The sequence below is a fragment of the Siniperca chuatsi genome, linkage group LG6 (assembly GCF_020085105.1).
Source record: "Siniperca chuatsi isolate FFG_IHB_CAS linkage group LG6, ASM2008510v1, whole genome shotgun sequence".
In the NCBI taxonomy this organism is placed as follows: Eukaryota; Metazoa; Chordata; class Actinopteri; order Centrarchiformes; family Sinipercidae; genus Siniperca; species Siniperca chuatsi.
Window position 1 is genome coordinate 22,687,878 of NC_058047.1, and position 15,222 is coordinate 22,703,099.

Consider the following 15,222-nt stretch of genomic DNA (forward strand, 5'->3'; position numbering starts at 1 on the left):
TCATCTGTGAGACTTCATAAGTACTGGGTGCATGGGCGAGTGGCTGGCAGTCAAGTCAATATGACATATGAATATTGCAGGAGCCATTCTCTCCCCTCCTGCCCTCCTCAATTATTAATGTTTGGCTCAGAGTTGGCTCAACTTTTACTTGAGGCCTTCCTCTACTCCTGAAAACAAGTGAGAAACACAGACAGATGGACAAACAGACATAAAAAGACAACAGAAACGGAGAGACCAGTGGTCGGGGAGACACATACACACAAGGGAGAGCTATATGGCCCAGCATGCAGGGAGTAGAATGAGATGAGGTTAATCTACTAATACTGTAGTAATTTATTTCTGCAAAAGAAATGGAGTTGACTATTTATTTTCTAAAGTGCATTGTCAATCCAAACAATCCAAAAGAAAGGAAAGGTATACCAATAGCTGTAGGCATGGCCACAGTGCCCATTACAAGAAGAAATGCAAATATCAGCCATTTAAATCACCTTTTATTACTAGATTTAGATATACCTGTACAGGCTGCCAAGTTTAGGGCACATCGTTCTCAATCTCATGTATGTCTGGAGAAAAAGACTTTATGCACACAAAGAGAAGATAAGCCAAGTGTGCTCTTAAAAATAGACAGGTGCCAGGTCATTGTAGTTTGACGCAACATATTTGATCTCTGTTATACTGCATATTCACTGATGTGTTAATATTAAATCTTTTTGAAGGGTGTGAGCTCATGGCCTTTTTGAAAATCAACACTGGGGAGTTGTGTAAGGGTGCTTAAGGTACATCAGGTTCAAAAAGAGTTTAACTGTTGGTTTAAAAAAGTAAGACACATGCATATTATTCCTAAGTCTCTGTCAATAGTAATTGTACAGTTATTGTTTGGTCTTGGTTGGGCATGCAATATGTCTATAGTTTCTTATGGTTTTGAAATCAGAAAATGTTTGTGGAAAACCGACTGTTTTCACTTTATAAATCATAGATCAAAGCCTTACAGTGTGCTTATCCCATATGGTGACAGATTTAAAAATGAATCATAGACCCTAAATACATAGAACCAGTTGTCAGTTTTACTTGAACAGTATGTTAATTGGTCATAATTGGTCATTACACAAACTGTGCAATGTAGGTTACGCTGAGTCATCTGTGCAAGGTGCAAGACAGACAAGACATGAGGTAATGGTTATTCAGTCTCAAAAGGCTTTTATTGGCTTCAGTCGGTCCTTGTGTCGGGGAAGCTGCAAGGCTCCAGACAAATTTTTCCACACAATTTGGTCGCAGCCTTTTGTTTTTCTGTTTTTTTGGTACAGCATGATATTAATCAATGGGCGGGAGTTCCTCTTTCGCTATGTTATAGGCAGTGTTGAACTTGATGACCATTTCATTGTCCTCCGTTGAGCGATTACTCTCATCTAACCGCTAAAAAGTAGTCGGGAGGGGCTCAGTGATTCGGGTCATACATCGGCCCCAGCAAGTTTTGTGTTTCTTACTGTTGTGCACCTTCAAAGTTTCAAGCTTAAACTGTGTTGGCCCAGCAACAAGTTTGGAGTTGCCTGCAGTGGACGGGCCATATTGCCTACAATACACACACAGCATAGCTTTCCCATCGTACCGCAACCACAGGTATTGTGTTAGCCATTGTGGTTGAAAGTATTACTTTTTCTTTTTCACCGGGTCAGTTGGTCTTTCCCTGCCTGCATTTTCATCATCAGTGGTGTGAGTCGGAACCTCTCGTTGGCTCTCCCTCCCCACTAGCCTCCTCCTCTCTCTCCTCATTTTGTTTAAAAAAAAAAAATCTGCTATAAACCGCTTTATTTTTGGAACACGTTAACATCTAAATGGATTGTTGCCGGATTTGGCAGATTTGCCAGTGTTGCCAGATTGGGCCACTAACACGAATGCGACCACGTAAAATTTTAACTCGCACACTCTCAAAAGATTTCGGTTACAGTCTGGAACCTTGAGGTGGAATGACCTACTCAACCTACGTGTTACTGGCTACACTGGTGATATGCTACACATAAATTACACAGGTTGTTTGGAGGATAACCATTAAAATTACCAATAACTCGTGTCATTTCCAATTAGTATTAAGTATTTAAAGGCATTAAAGGTGACATTAAACCTGTGAGTGTGATTGTCACATCAGATATGTGAGAGGCGATAACCTTAAATGTAATGCATGCATGAAATAAAGTTATGAATAGGTCAGGACGTCTACATTGATACAATGTGACTGTTTGTCCTCGAGTGACACCATCGCTGGGCAAACTGTTACCATGATGCCAGCCAGGTTGCTGACATTATGGCTCCTGTAGACCTTAGCGGCAGGTGAGGGAGGGAGGTACGTTGGCGTGATTGACGGGATGTTGGCAGGACGTTGGCACGGCAACAGGGTGATCAGGTAGAGGAGATCCACCCCAGCTGGGTATGATAACTCAAAGTGGATGTCAAGTGTGGATGTCTTGTCTCCTGTTTACGCACTGCACACAGACACCCCCACACACTTATGCATGTACACACAGACAGACACACACACACACACACACACTCACACAATGCCTGTGTTGACCTTGTTGGGCTGACAGTTAGCAGGAGCAACACCTCTCTTTGGCAACATCATCTGTTTGCTAAGAGCATTGCATTGTGTTACTACTGTATGTATGTGCGTGTGTGTTTCTGCACTGCCTGTGTAGTTATGGTTAAACTTCCATTGGACTCCATTGTGATTCATCCATTACATAGCCATAAGATGAGGAATGGATGCAGGAAAAACAGGACAAGAGGAAGAAAGAGGGTAAAAAACAACAGTTGGTTTTCAGTTTGTCTGCCGTGGGCTTACAGTGGATGTTAGAGGGAGGAATCTTGTGGAACCGGCATTGGCTAGAAATGTACAGAGATTCAATCAATTCAGTCTTTGAACTGAGCTGATGAAAGCAAAATTGACAGGTTGCATGCATGCAGGCATCATTTTTGGACATGCATCTTCATTCAACACTTTTATGCTGTTCTGATTAGATCCCTGCTGTGAGCACCCAGAATCAACCTGCAAGTGTGTTTGTTCCTGAGTGAAGATAAAAAGAGAGTTAGCTAGATGTCTTCATCAGCCCAAGAGGCAACATCCAGAGAGAAGTGGTTGATGTGTTGTTGCTTTGTTTCGGGCAGCAGGTTTGCCCTTTAGTCTTGTCGGGTGAGGCTGATTTTCAGAGCATGGACAGTAGGTCTGGTTATTGAAACTCAATACATCTTCAGTGCTGACTGAAATGTGTCCTTAGAATTTAGTATGGCAGCGAATGGTTGGTTTGATTCTTTGTCTTGTTTATTTACTCAAAAATGTCTTGATCTAAATGCCTTGAGTGTGGACTGTATTTTCTTAAGGCAAAACCTCTTGTTTGGATGCTTGTGCAAGAGAACATGAAAACACTGACTCACTCAAGTTGGGCATTTTTTTGTATCAAAAAAGGGATTTGTAGAAAACATTTTTATATTGTTCAAAGTAAGGTAGTGAAAAGTTATTTTCCAACCCTGATTGTTTTATGTCTGTGTTTTAACATCTTGGGACCATGTTGAAAATAAGTGTCCTTACTTTAACATGTTATCCCTTGGATTGGTGAGTTTTGTAGATCCATAAATAAAATAAATTCAATCAAAAACCCTAATGGACAGTGAGTGTGGACTAAAATAGTCTAAATATTAGCTGTAATATATTGGAGTCGAACTGCAGCATCAATTAAAATCTAACTTGGATGACTGTGCAGTGTTTCTTATTTTTTCTGCAGTTTTACTTACACCTGTGTGCATGTTAAAATGTGTATTTTAAGTATGTGTATACAAATTATGAACATATGGGTAAGTTTACGTGTGTGTGCTTACATTCACAGTGGCTATGATGCCTGTATGTGTGTTGCAGCTGTTGTAGCAGTGATTGACGAGCAACTGTGAGTGTGCAGTAGGAGCAGAGCTCAACCCCATCTGACTGATCTGTAAATATTCCCTCTTTCTGCTGCCTCAGCAAGTCTCTGCTGGTGCACAACACATGGATCACATTGGCAGGGTACAGGCAGGGAGGGAGTGAGGGGTGTAGAGAAAGCTAACAAGTATAGGTGAATGAGAGGGGAGGCAGGGAAAAACTGTGGGGACTGGAGAAATGGTTGGAGGAGTGGAGTGTAAGAAAGAGGGGGAGCAAAGAGAGAAGAGTGGGGCTGCAGAGCTCTCTTCATCAGAGCTGCAACATTAGGTCCTCAGGTCCTGCTGGACCACAGCCAGAACTACACAGCAGCAAACACAGAAGATCGATTCCCTCTTTCTCTCTCTGTTGTTCTTTGACTCCGGGCTTCTCTGTCCTCTTTCCCTGTATCCTCTTCTCTTAATCTATCACCTTCGCTATGCATAATAGGGGTAGAAGAGATGGATGAAAGAGAGAAGCCGAGAAAGAAGAGTTTGTTAATCAAAAGAAATTAAGTCAAACATGAAAAATTCAAAGCAGGTCAAAAGAGTGCATCCATGCCTACAGCCTTCGAAGAGTCCATCTCCAAACACAGCACAGGGCCACAGAGCCTCTCATTGGCAAGTAATTATGCTTCATGTCAAGCTTATGTTTTGCTTTTCCAGGCACCTGAAGTCCTTATGACTTGTTTACCAATTTCAGAAATATAACAACTAAAACTAAGACAGAGCAAATAGATGGATAGACAGGTAAGAAAAAGTAAGACATAAACAGAAACAAACAGGTGGAAAGGGAGAGGCAGGTGAGGAAGTGATTTATTGCCTTGTTCGCTTGTCCCCGGTGTTCAGGCGCTCTCTTTCAGCAGTGATGGTGATGAAATGGACATATTGATATTAAAGGCCAGTCTTGCAGTGGAGTGTTACTGGGTAATTTTCTAAAGTAAAAGGACATTTTAGTCATGACCTTTATGAATCTATTTCTTTAGACATTTCTCTCTGATGCACACGTACACTCACACACACATTTCACAGCAGTGACATGCCGAGTGTTTTGGGGCGGAACTAAAATATTTTAAAGCCACTTTGTAAGGTTGGTCCACTGGCTAATTCCATTCAGTGTGAAATGAAATTGTGAGCTTCTGTGAGGCTTGTCCAAGTCTTGATTCGAAGGCCTGCAGCTCCTTTTAAAGGGGGATTTTAAAAAGAGCAAAGGTTTGACACAAAGTGGCTTTGTTGATTGCGTGAAATTAGGTCCTGCATATGGGCTTTTTACACTGCTCTGCTCTTATGCAAGACCCCGTTCTCCCTCTTATATAAAGCCTGCTAGCATTTCCATTACGCTTTTGACAGAAGCATATGACAATAGCTTTCCTGTGTGGTAATATGATTACATTAACATGGGGGAATGGAGCCAGTTGCTCCCAGAAAACTCAAATCAAACAGGCTGCTCTCTGAATGGCTGCTTCACTGCATTTAACAATAAAGACAAACACAAACAGACATCTTGCAGTGTAGAACAAGAGATCTGTAGTTTTTGTTTACACTCTTATAACTAGTCTTTGTGCCCTTGTTTTTGTTTGTGCATCCTCTCAGGTCAGTTCTTGAGGCCCAAATGCTGCTGACAGACACTGCAAGCATGATGCAAAAGGTAAGAGTAATCAGCATTGTTAGCACTATCACCTGCTGTCATGATATGACATTGTGCACAAGAAATATGTGCAGAGCGCGAGTTAAAAAAGGGGGTTCTTTTGCATCTATTCCAGCAACATTTTGCAGGTGCACCACACCTCTAGAGTGATTTTGTCATAGTTCAAAACCGTATTTGAAATTGCATATTGTTTTCAAGCTGGGGCTGAAAAGATGCTGTCAAAATCCCATCTAAAGCTTACTGCCACAACAGATCCACCCTGACACTAACTCTCCGTGGATATTATACAAAACAGTCTAGGACGCTATACAGAGTATTATAGGAAACCATCAAAGGAAAGCAGTGATGCATGCTGATTAATGCAGAGCCATTCAGCTGTCATATTTTATATTTAAGACATATTTAAATTGCTTAAGTAAATTTAAAGTAAACAAAGTGTTTATTGTGCAATTCTATTAAGAAAAAACACACATAATAAAAAAATGGAATCAGATTTAGTATCAGCAGATACCTAATATTAACAGACTTATTAACTAACTGCAAAAAACAAATATCCCTGCACTTCATGCTACATATTAATTGTTTTTATACTTTTAATTTCATGTAGTTATTACTTAATATACAGTAAGATCATGTGTTATTGTTATTTTTCCCCATTTTGTTCCTTTGCTGTTTCCTAATAATTTCCAATGCAATGACCCAGTTTACCCACAGGGATCATTAAAGTTTAATATCAGAGAAGTTTGCAGTTATTGTTTCACTTCTGTAATGCATTAAGTCAGCATTCTCCAGATATGTCACCAAAAACACCTGTGTCAACCAAGTATGGAGCAAATGGGTCGAGGTGATTCAAAATGCATCTTGAAACTATAAATTTATATTGAAGCTTCCAAGTTTGTTTTGTGATTGTTTCTGTCTTCGTGGTGCTCTCTGTGTGCATGATAGAAAGGCTGGTGAAGCTACATTCCAGCACATCTCAGAGACATTCATCCTCTGCGCCATCTGTCTGTGTTGTGTCCTGTTCTATGTCTGAGAGCTGGGCTGCTACTGCAGCTAATCTCACTGAGCAGATAGCAGAACACTATTCATGGGTTTACAATACAGCTTAATACTGAGACCATCTTTGATTTGCCTTTATGTCCTTATCAGGTTTCTGTATTAGGGTTTTATGGATGTGTGTGCAGTGCAGTAAATGTGTTTGTGAGCGTTGATGTTAGCGGGGACAGTAGCACTTCTGTGGTTTTAGGCCCTATTAGCTTCGAGTGGCTTTACCTACAATAAAGGGTCAGGCCTAACAAACCACTCTTAATACTCTTACAGGTAACTGTGTGTGTGTGTGTGTGTGTGAAAACAGAGAGGGGAGGAGGGGGGGAGCATCGTCAACTTGATATGACCCTAAGTTGTCCTCGTAATTAACAGATAACCTTTAATGAGGCATTGGCCTCACAGGCCCTAACCACGGAAATGTCACATTTAACCAGGCAGCGACACATCCTGTGCCCACACACACATAAATGTGCGCACACACACTTATGCACACACGCATACAGTGGAGAATGTGTTAAAAGTGTCCTGTCATGCCATAAATGTCATCTGACTGTAATGTTCAAGGGCTGCGTCTGTGCTCTTTATAGATGGATTGTGTGGGTGGGATGGAAACAGACTGGGAAAGATCAGCCTGTCACAATGTGTTGACATCTTGTATTTAGAAGAACAGTGAGCTGAACACATTAACAAATTGTTCTAATCTGTGCAAACAATTAATATGTGATTATTAAAGCTGTTTTGCATGAGAAAACAATGCCATGATATCAGAGAGGAAAGAGAAAAAAAGGGGGTACATTTGGTCAAATAAACACAAAATTTACAAACATTAGTACATAGAAATTCAACAATACATGTCTACACAGATGCATGTGTGCATATGTCAAACAAATCTCATCGTCAACCCACAACAGACTGTGAAATATTTCCCATGTAGCACCTAAAACCAGACCAGCCTTTATCAAAGAGATGTGGTTTTCTTTTGAGATTGAACATAATTTTTTCTGATGCCATGTATGAGGAAATTTATTTAAGCCACATGAAGACAAGGGGAGGATCTGCACTTATATACTATAACAAAGCCTGCAATACATTTATTACCAGCAATCATGGCCAGTTTGATAAACCGCACCTTGTTTCTTTTGTCAAGAGGAATGTCAGATATGTCGGATAGTAAGGCTAGTTTAGGAGAACAGGGTATCTCAAACCCAATAATCTTCTTAAGAATCTCCAATATTGAACCCCAATAATGTTTTACTTCATTACATTTCCAGAACATAAATAAGGTTACCTGTCTCTGTTTTGCATCTAGGGCACAATCAGAACCACTGCTCTCTTCTGTACACTCACAGTTTCCCTTCAATCTCTCCACCTCTGTCGCTCTGTCTCTTTTCTACACTCTCTTTCTAACACAAACAAGTTTTTCTGACAGTCCATTTATGGGGAGGTAGATTGATGTGTGTGAGGTGTAGGTGTATTTCCAAAGATACACACTATAAAGAGGAAACACAAACATACTCTCATGCTCACACACATACACAGAGGACCATCTCACATCCAGCCAGATATCCATCAGGGAGCTGTTGTTTGTAATAAGGTTAAACTCTGCCCTGGATGTGGTCACTGAGGTAAGCTCCTGAGCTGTCATTTTCTTATCGGGGCTAAAAAGATTTTCTAGTTTTTTGCTGACCCCCCCCCCCAGTTGACAAAAGCAATAAACTCGCGCCTGAACTCTGATGTCGCTTGATAGGTCTGCAGAGCTTTCATAATCTTCTCCTGGAGACCAAAATGCTGATTTATTTAAATATCCATGAATATTATAATGGAAATGTATGGATGTCTCTTTGATTCAGTGAACAACATGCTGGGATGATTTTGAAGAGGAAGGAGGCTTTCAAAGAGTGACATACAATAAATGCTTCTAGGTCTACAGAATATGAGAACGATACTGATCACTAATACGCACACATCCAATGAACTTTATAGCATGTTGATGTTAAAGGGGGAAAAAAATGACATGTCTGGCTATTCATTGGTTCTGTAGCAGTGAGTGAGGCTGTGTTAGTGTCATTTCACTGTAAATCGGTTTAGAAGTGAAACTGTCAACTTGCATCAAGCAAGATACGTGACGGCTTCTGAATCCTGAAGGGAGATGTGTGTGTGTGAAGCTTTGTCGGCCGTTCTGCATTGCAGCCTGATGCAGACATGTACTCATGTACTGTATTGGTCGCATCTCCCATCCTTTTGCGTGCTCACACATGCACACACACCAAGTGTCAAGACGTACGAACAGACACAATCACATAGATATTCCCCCTGCATCTTGAGCTCTCGTCACGCCTCCCTGACTTTCTCTCATTGTCTGAATCCGAGATGAATACACACTCAAACACACGCACACATACACAGTCGCACAAATTATACCACCCGCACAAACACGTTCTTCTTTAGGTTAGAGGACAATTTGTTCAGTATCTGTGAAATTAGACATCGGTTTACAATGTAGCCTTTTCAATACTGATCACTGTCATACAAGTCTAGTACAAGTGTGTGTGTGCGTGCGTGTATTTGTGCGTTTTATTCTGAAGAGAGTTAAAGTAAACTCTGTTGTGGTTATTTGTGTTAAGTTGTTTTGTGAGCAGGCCGCAAACTTCAATGGTTTAACTTAATTCAGGGTTTGCACACGAGGAGGATCTTAATGTACTGTATATTTATGGACCCAAGGATGGATATTTTTTTTTTTTTTTTAGCCAAAATGCTCCTTCATGCAGGACTGCCTCAGGCCCACAAGGGTGTGTAAGCCAAGATTAAATTGCTCTGCAACCTCCTTTTCCCTGTCAGCGAGCCATCCATTCACATATGAAATTTACCATTTAAGTTTACTATAAACTTTACAGTAAAATATAGCCTGTAAACCATAATACCATGTGAACCATAATAAAAGAGAAACAGATAGTTAATGAATAGTAATGTTGAGAGCCTTCTATGGCTCTCAACATTACTAGAGGAGTGTGTTGTGGCGATCATGTGTGTTTCCCCTCAGGCTGTGACATGCCCTGACATATTTTGCTATTTCCATGGCAATGTCAGTTTTTCCTCCAAGCAGACATTGAATCTCATCTTTGTTTGAGAGTGTGTCAAATTCTTGGTATTTGAGTTGCATTTGGTAAGGTTTTTATGTCTTTACACAGCCTCTGGTGTAGCAGAAATCGTCTGTTACAGGTGTACAGTTATACTGTCCATGGCCACGGTTTAAGGTAGCATTAATGTGCACTGTGATATTCAGTACTCCCAGAAGTTTCTGCTGGATCTCTGCTTGTTTCCTTGTTGTTATATATAAATTTGTTGTTTGAGTGCAGCTAATTTTCCAGTCTCCATTATGGTACCAGCTGTAATTGCTGGGAGATTTGTGACAGAACTGCAAATCCTTTATCAAATCAAAACAAAAGGCAGACTCACCTCTCACCTCTTCTAAAATCAGTCTTGATTGTCATCAAAAATTTGTGTAAAGATAAAGCCCATCAATTTTACTCTCCAATCAATCCCAGCTCAGTCTTTCTCGTTTTTCTTTCTACCAGGCTCTCTTATTTTTCCAACATTGTGTGACTTTGGGTTTGATAGCTTTGTTTTTGTTGCCATTGTACAGAGTTGGGGACACAGGGTCATTTTTAATGTTACAGTATATAGATTAATAAAAGAAAACTGTATCTAAACCCCTGTATTTGTGGAATTCCCTCTTGAAAGAAGCATGTATTCTACTGCTACATCCCAGTTCAGGGGCTGCATGTGTCCCAAAAAGCATCACATAAAGGTGTGTCCTTCAGAGGACGCCGTCAATATGTTGATGTTCTGACCCATGAGTACTCTGTAGTCATTACTACATGATTACTTATGGGTCGGACCACACCCATCTTTTAACTCCGCCTTCATTTTGATTCCGAACTACATACCTGTAAAGTTTCGTGACTGCACCTTGCATGTTTGTGATGCTATCGTGTTGACAAAATCTGTCCACAGACAGACATATATAAACTCCTGCCAAAGTACTCAAAGCTGCTTCTGTGGTAGTTCCCGCTACAGTAGGTGTCTCCAGGACCACATTTTGCCATGATGACACACACACACACATTTTAAAAACAATACCAGCCACACGCTGTCATGACTGGCCTAAAATGTACTGTGGGATTCTGAGGGATGCATACTGCGGGCTACAATGTTCAAGCAGAAGAAGGCCACATTTGGAGGAACCTTTTGAACTAGAACAGCCCTTGTCAGCCCGTAATGACGTATTTGGACTAGAAATACAGAATTTACCACACTGCTGCAGGAAGTATGTGTGGGAGCATATCAGAGAACTGTACCACAAGCCTGCGTGTGTGTGTGTGTGTGTGTGAGAGAGAGAGACTGGACTCCAGTTAAATCAAAGCTGCCTCTGTGCTTGCTCCCAGAATCTCCTGCTGGTGAAAACTCAGTTTGTCTGGGAGCTAAAAGAGACTAGTGAATTATTAAAGCTTGCTGAAGCTTCACTCATAGAGAACCAGCAGACCACTGAGACACCACAACACACACGCACTCTTTCTCTCACGCACACACTGAGAGGCCAGTCCAATGTGATATAACCCACAGTGTACCATACTCACAATTGCTACACATGAAAAATGTTGACCGCTCATGCTGAGCAAAGCTGGTGGATTTCACTGTTTGCAACTGCAGATGGACTGCTGTAGCCTTTCAAACATCCAGCTATAGGCTACTATTACTACAGCTCACTACAGCAGGAATGAACCCAACTCAAGAGTCAGACAAAATTTATGAAGACCTGCTGCTGCCTTGCACTCTCTAACCTTTTAAAGATTCATTCTGATGGCATTTCTGTTTTATTAGATAAACAGCGAATGGAAAATAAAAGATGAAAGAGGACTGAGTTGTAACCTAGCTCTGTAATAATTAGTACAATGACACACCAGTGTTGGCAGTTATTCATTTGAATGTGAAATGAGGCAGTGCAAAGAAAGGTAACTCTTGGAGATTTAATAGACATAAACTATGCACTTTTGAATAAATTGTCTTCTTGCAAAGCCAGAAGATGTCGAATCTCCAGCCTCCTGAAAATTATTTCCACCAGTTTAAGCCTCTCTGTCCATCCCAGTGACTCTTTCCACAAAGATCTGCCTGACACGCTCTTTGTAGCTGTGTGCATAATGTGATTCTTCATAGTGAGGCATGAGAAGTGTGGAAAGAAGGTGTTTTGTTTGTTATCCGTAATGTTTTGACATGATTTGAGTCATTCCTCTTTGCAGTCATAGTACTTTTGGTTCAGTAGCTAACTTTGCTACCCTCTCAGAACAACACAGCCTGACCATCGAGACTATGAAGGCATATTTCATGACACAATTTTGATTTTTAGCAAACCCTGAAATCCAGAAAAGAAAAGTATCTGTGGAGATATGGCATTTCTAGTTGCAGGCACTGAAACAGTTGTTTGCTCACAGGCTCAGATCATGTTTGTTGTTGTGGATAATGTTGTATTTATGTATCATCAATTTGTGATAAACTAATTGATGGAATTGTTTTTATGATCAAGTACTACTTCAGTTACTGATGTCTTCTATTTCCTGAGAGAATAGGCTTCTCTGTGCTATAAATATGTAGGTGGATAAAGCAATTGCTATAACAATGTTTTAGTAACATTTTTCCAGTTGAGAAAAAGTGAGCGCAGAGAGAATAAAGCCATGGTTTACCGTGCCCAGTGGTTTAATTAAGCTGCTAAAATGGAGCTCATAGCGTAGGTCTTAAGCAGGAACATGAAGTCATTTGTGCCACCTAGATGAGCTGGTGATCAGGTGATTCCTCTAAGTGCCATCTACACACCCATTCACATAATAGTGGTCTATTTAAACACCCAGCTTCATACATCTGCTATTTGCTATGTTGGCCACTGCTGCATTGCAGGCTGAAAATACCCAGCCTTCACCCATACTTTATTTAATTTAAGCTGATTCATGGACTATTTATTATTACTTAAATCTAAAAACTGCTATGTCATTATATAGGTGCTGTAGCACTGAGCAACAGTGTGATGCCTTGGCTCCATTTGCTCTGTTCCTGCTCTGAGAGTAGAGTGAATACGAATGAAGCACACTAGTATTGACCCATATCTAAGATAGTATTGGTAACAATGCTTTGTATTATTATTATTAGTGATGAGCAGGGCTTTCCATAGTGGGATAAGTTATTCACTGAAATGTTTACCAAATTACCTCTAAAATGGTTTAAACCTCCAGGCACTCATTGCATTGACAAATGAATCTGCTATTCCAGGAAGGTTAAAACAAATGCGTTCAATTATTTGCTAATCCTATTTGATCAAGGTCTAGTATATAGTAATTGTCAAAGTCCTTCAAGCCGCCAGGCCCACCACAGTTTCTTTCTGCATTTGCCATTTGCCATAATTTTCTAGTCTAGGGAGATTTCAGCTAATCTATTCTTGCAAGCCAGTGGCAAGTTGCAGCATTATCTGCTGTGTGTGGCAGCCTCCATTGACTGCTGCTAGTCAAGCTGGCATTCATTATCAAGCAGGTAATAACACAGTGCACTGAGTCTAACTCAACCGGCAGTGGACTCATTAATATAAACAGGACCCTAAACCCAAACTCAATTTACTTGAAAGCCTCTTTGGAGATGGGGGTTCAGTGAAGAGTCTTCGCCTGAGTGTGTGTGTCTATGTGTATGTGTGCGTGCATCCGCGTGTGTGTCTGAGAAAGGTATTAATCATTCCTCTCCCACAGCCCAACACACCAATACACAAACAGTTGGAGTGTCAGAGTGTGTGTGCATGTGCATTACAAAGCTCCAATTAGATAGCTGATCAGTGGTGTATATTTAAGTAGTCACTCATCTCTTTTCCCTCCCCACCCCCACTCATATCTCTGCCATTAATGAGTCTAATTAGCACATGCAAATATTTACTTCTAACTAGCATTTGTGATTCATCACACTGTTCACTCTTTAAAACAAACAGTCTGAGTCATGTGTGCTTATGTGTGTGCATGCACATGTTTGTGTGTGTGTGTGTGTGTGTGTGTGTGTGTGTGTGGGGGGGTTTCTCTCTTTATCCATGAAGGCACGTCAGCTCATTAGGCCCTCCTGTAGAGTAAGATCATCAGCAATGCGGGGAGAGGAATCAAAAGACAGTGTAAAGAGGAGGAGAAGGAACATCACATTATTCTTCACTGCAATATTCAGCTATGCAGACACACATACACCCCCATGTATCAGTCATTGATTTAGGGTGTGCGACTGTAATGGGTACCACTCCACCACCATCAGATTAATGACACCCAGACATCGCAGAAGGCACTGGAAGGAGGAGGAGGAGGTGCGGGTGGGGGGAGTAGAGGGAGGAAGGAGGAGATTAAATAGAGAGAAACTTAGAGATGCTCTTTTGGGGAGTTATTGCTGAGAGGTACTTAAATGTGCTGCACACAGCATTTTAAATTATCAATATATCATTGGCAAATTTGTTACGATACCTTGGTAGAATTGACGTAAATAAATGGTTGCCATTGTAAATGCTAGTGTTCTCAAAATAAGACCATCATTTCCTTAAATATTTGCTTCCTTCTGTGGTGCCTCCTTTGTGCTGCAAAGCTGTCCATTTCCTGCAAAATCCTGACTTGGTGCCATGTAATGTAAAATACAGTGTAGAGGCCGTTGCAGGTCTTCTTGGTGTTGCAAGTCTTTGTTAACAGACATTCTGTCACAGAATGAATGTGGTGATTTATTTATTTTATTATGCTGCATGTGGCAGACATAAGTACAACGTATACTTATATATCTAAACTACAATGTGCTTTGTGATAACTACATTTGGTGAATGTAAACAGCACATGATATACTTGATCTTTAACCACACCTATGCGTAGACAAGCGTCTGGGATGCAAGTGGCATTGTTATTGGCATTGTCTTATTCTTACCTGCATAATTTGTGTGTACTTGGAGGATTAAAAAGTCCACTAGGCAGTACATTAGGGCTAAATCATCACTGGCCAAACCAGGAGTTATCCTCCTTGAGAACTAGATTTTGCCCAATGTAGGCATGTGTAACTTAACGTGCCGATTCTTTGAGGAGGTTACTGTATTAATGTTAAAATCATGGCAGAAAAAGTGGCAGCGGCAACACGCTCTTTTAGTTTCTCTCTTAAGGCTTCTGCCATTGTTGCTAACCTTACTTCAAATCCTGATACTGCCCCCACTGTTCATGGGCTTACTTGCATCCTGCTGGTTCTTGCTGTAGCATTAATTTTTGAGGACGCGCATAACCAACACTCCGACGGAATGCAGGTTATGCAGAGTAGCCATCATGTGCATGTGAGTGCATAGTTAAAATCACGTACAACAGCACTCTAACACATCACATTTCATGGATGTCATCATTTTGTATCTGTGACTAATCTTTTAGAAATGAAGTCCATTTCTAAAAGATTGTGAATCAAAAAGAAACCACTAACATTCATATATAATTGTCTATACATGTTTTACCATAGGGAAATCATTTGGAAAAATCTTGGGAGAAGAGAAAAATCTTGAT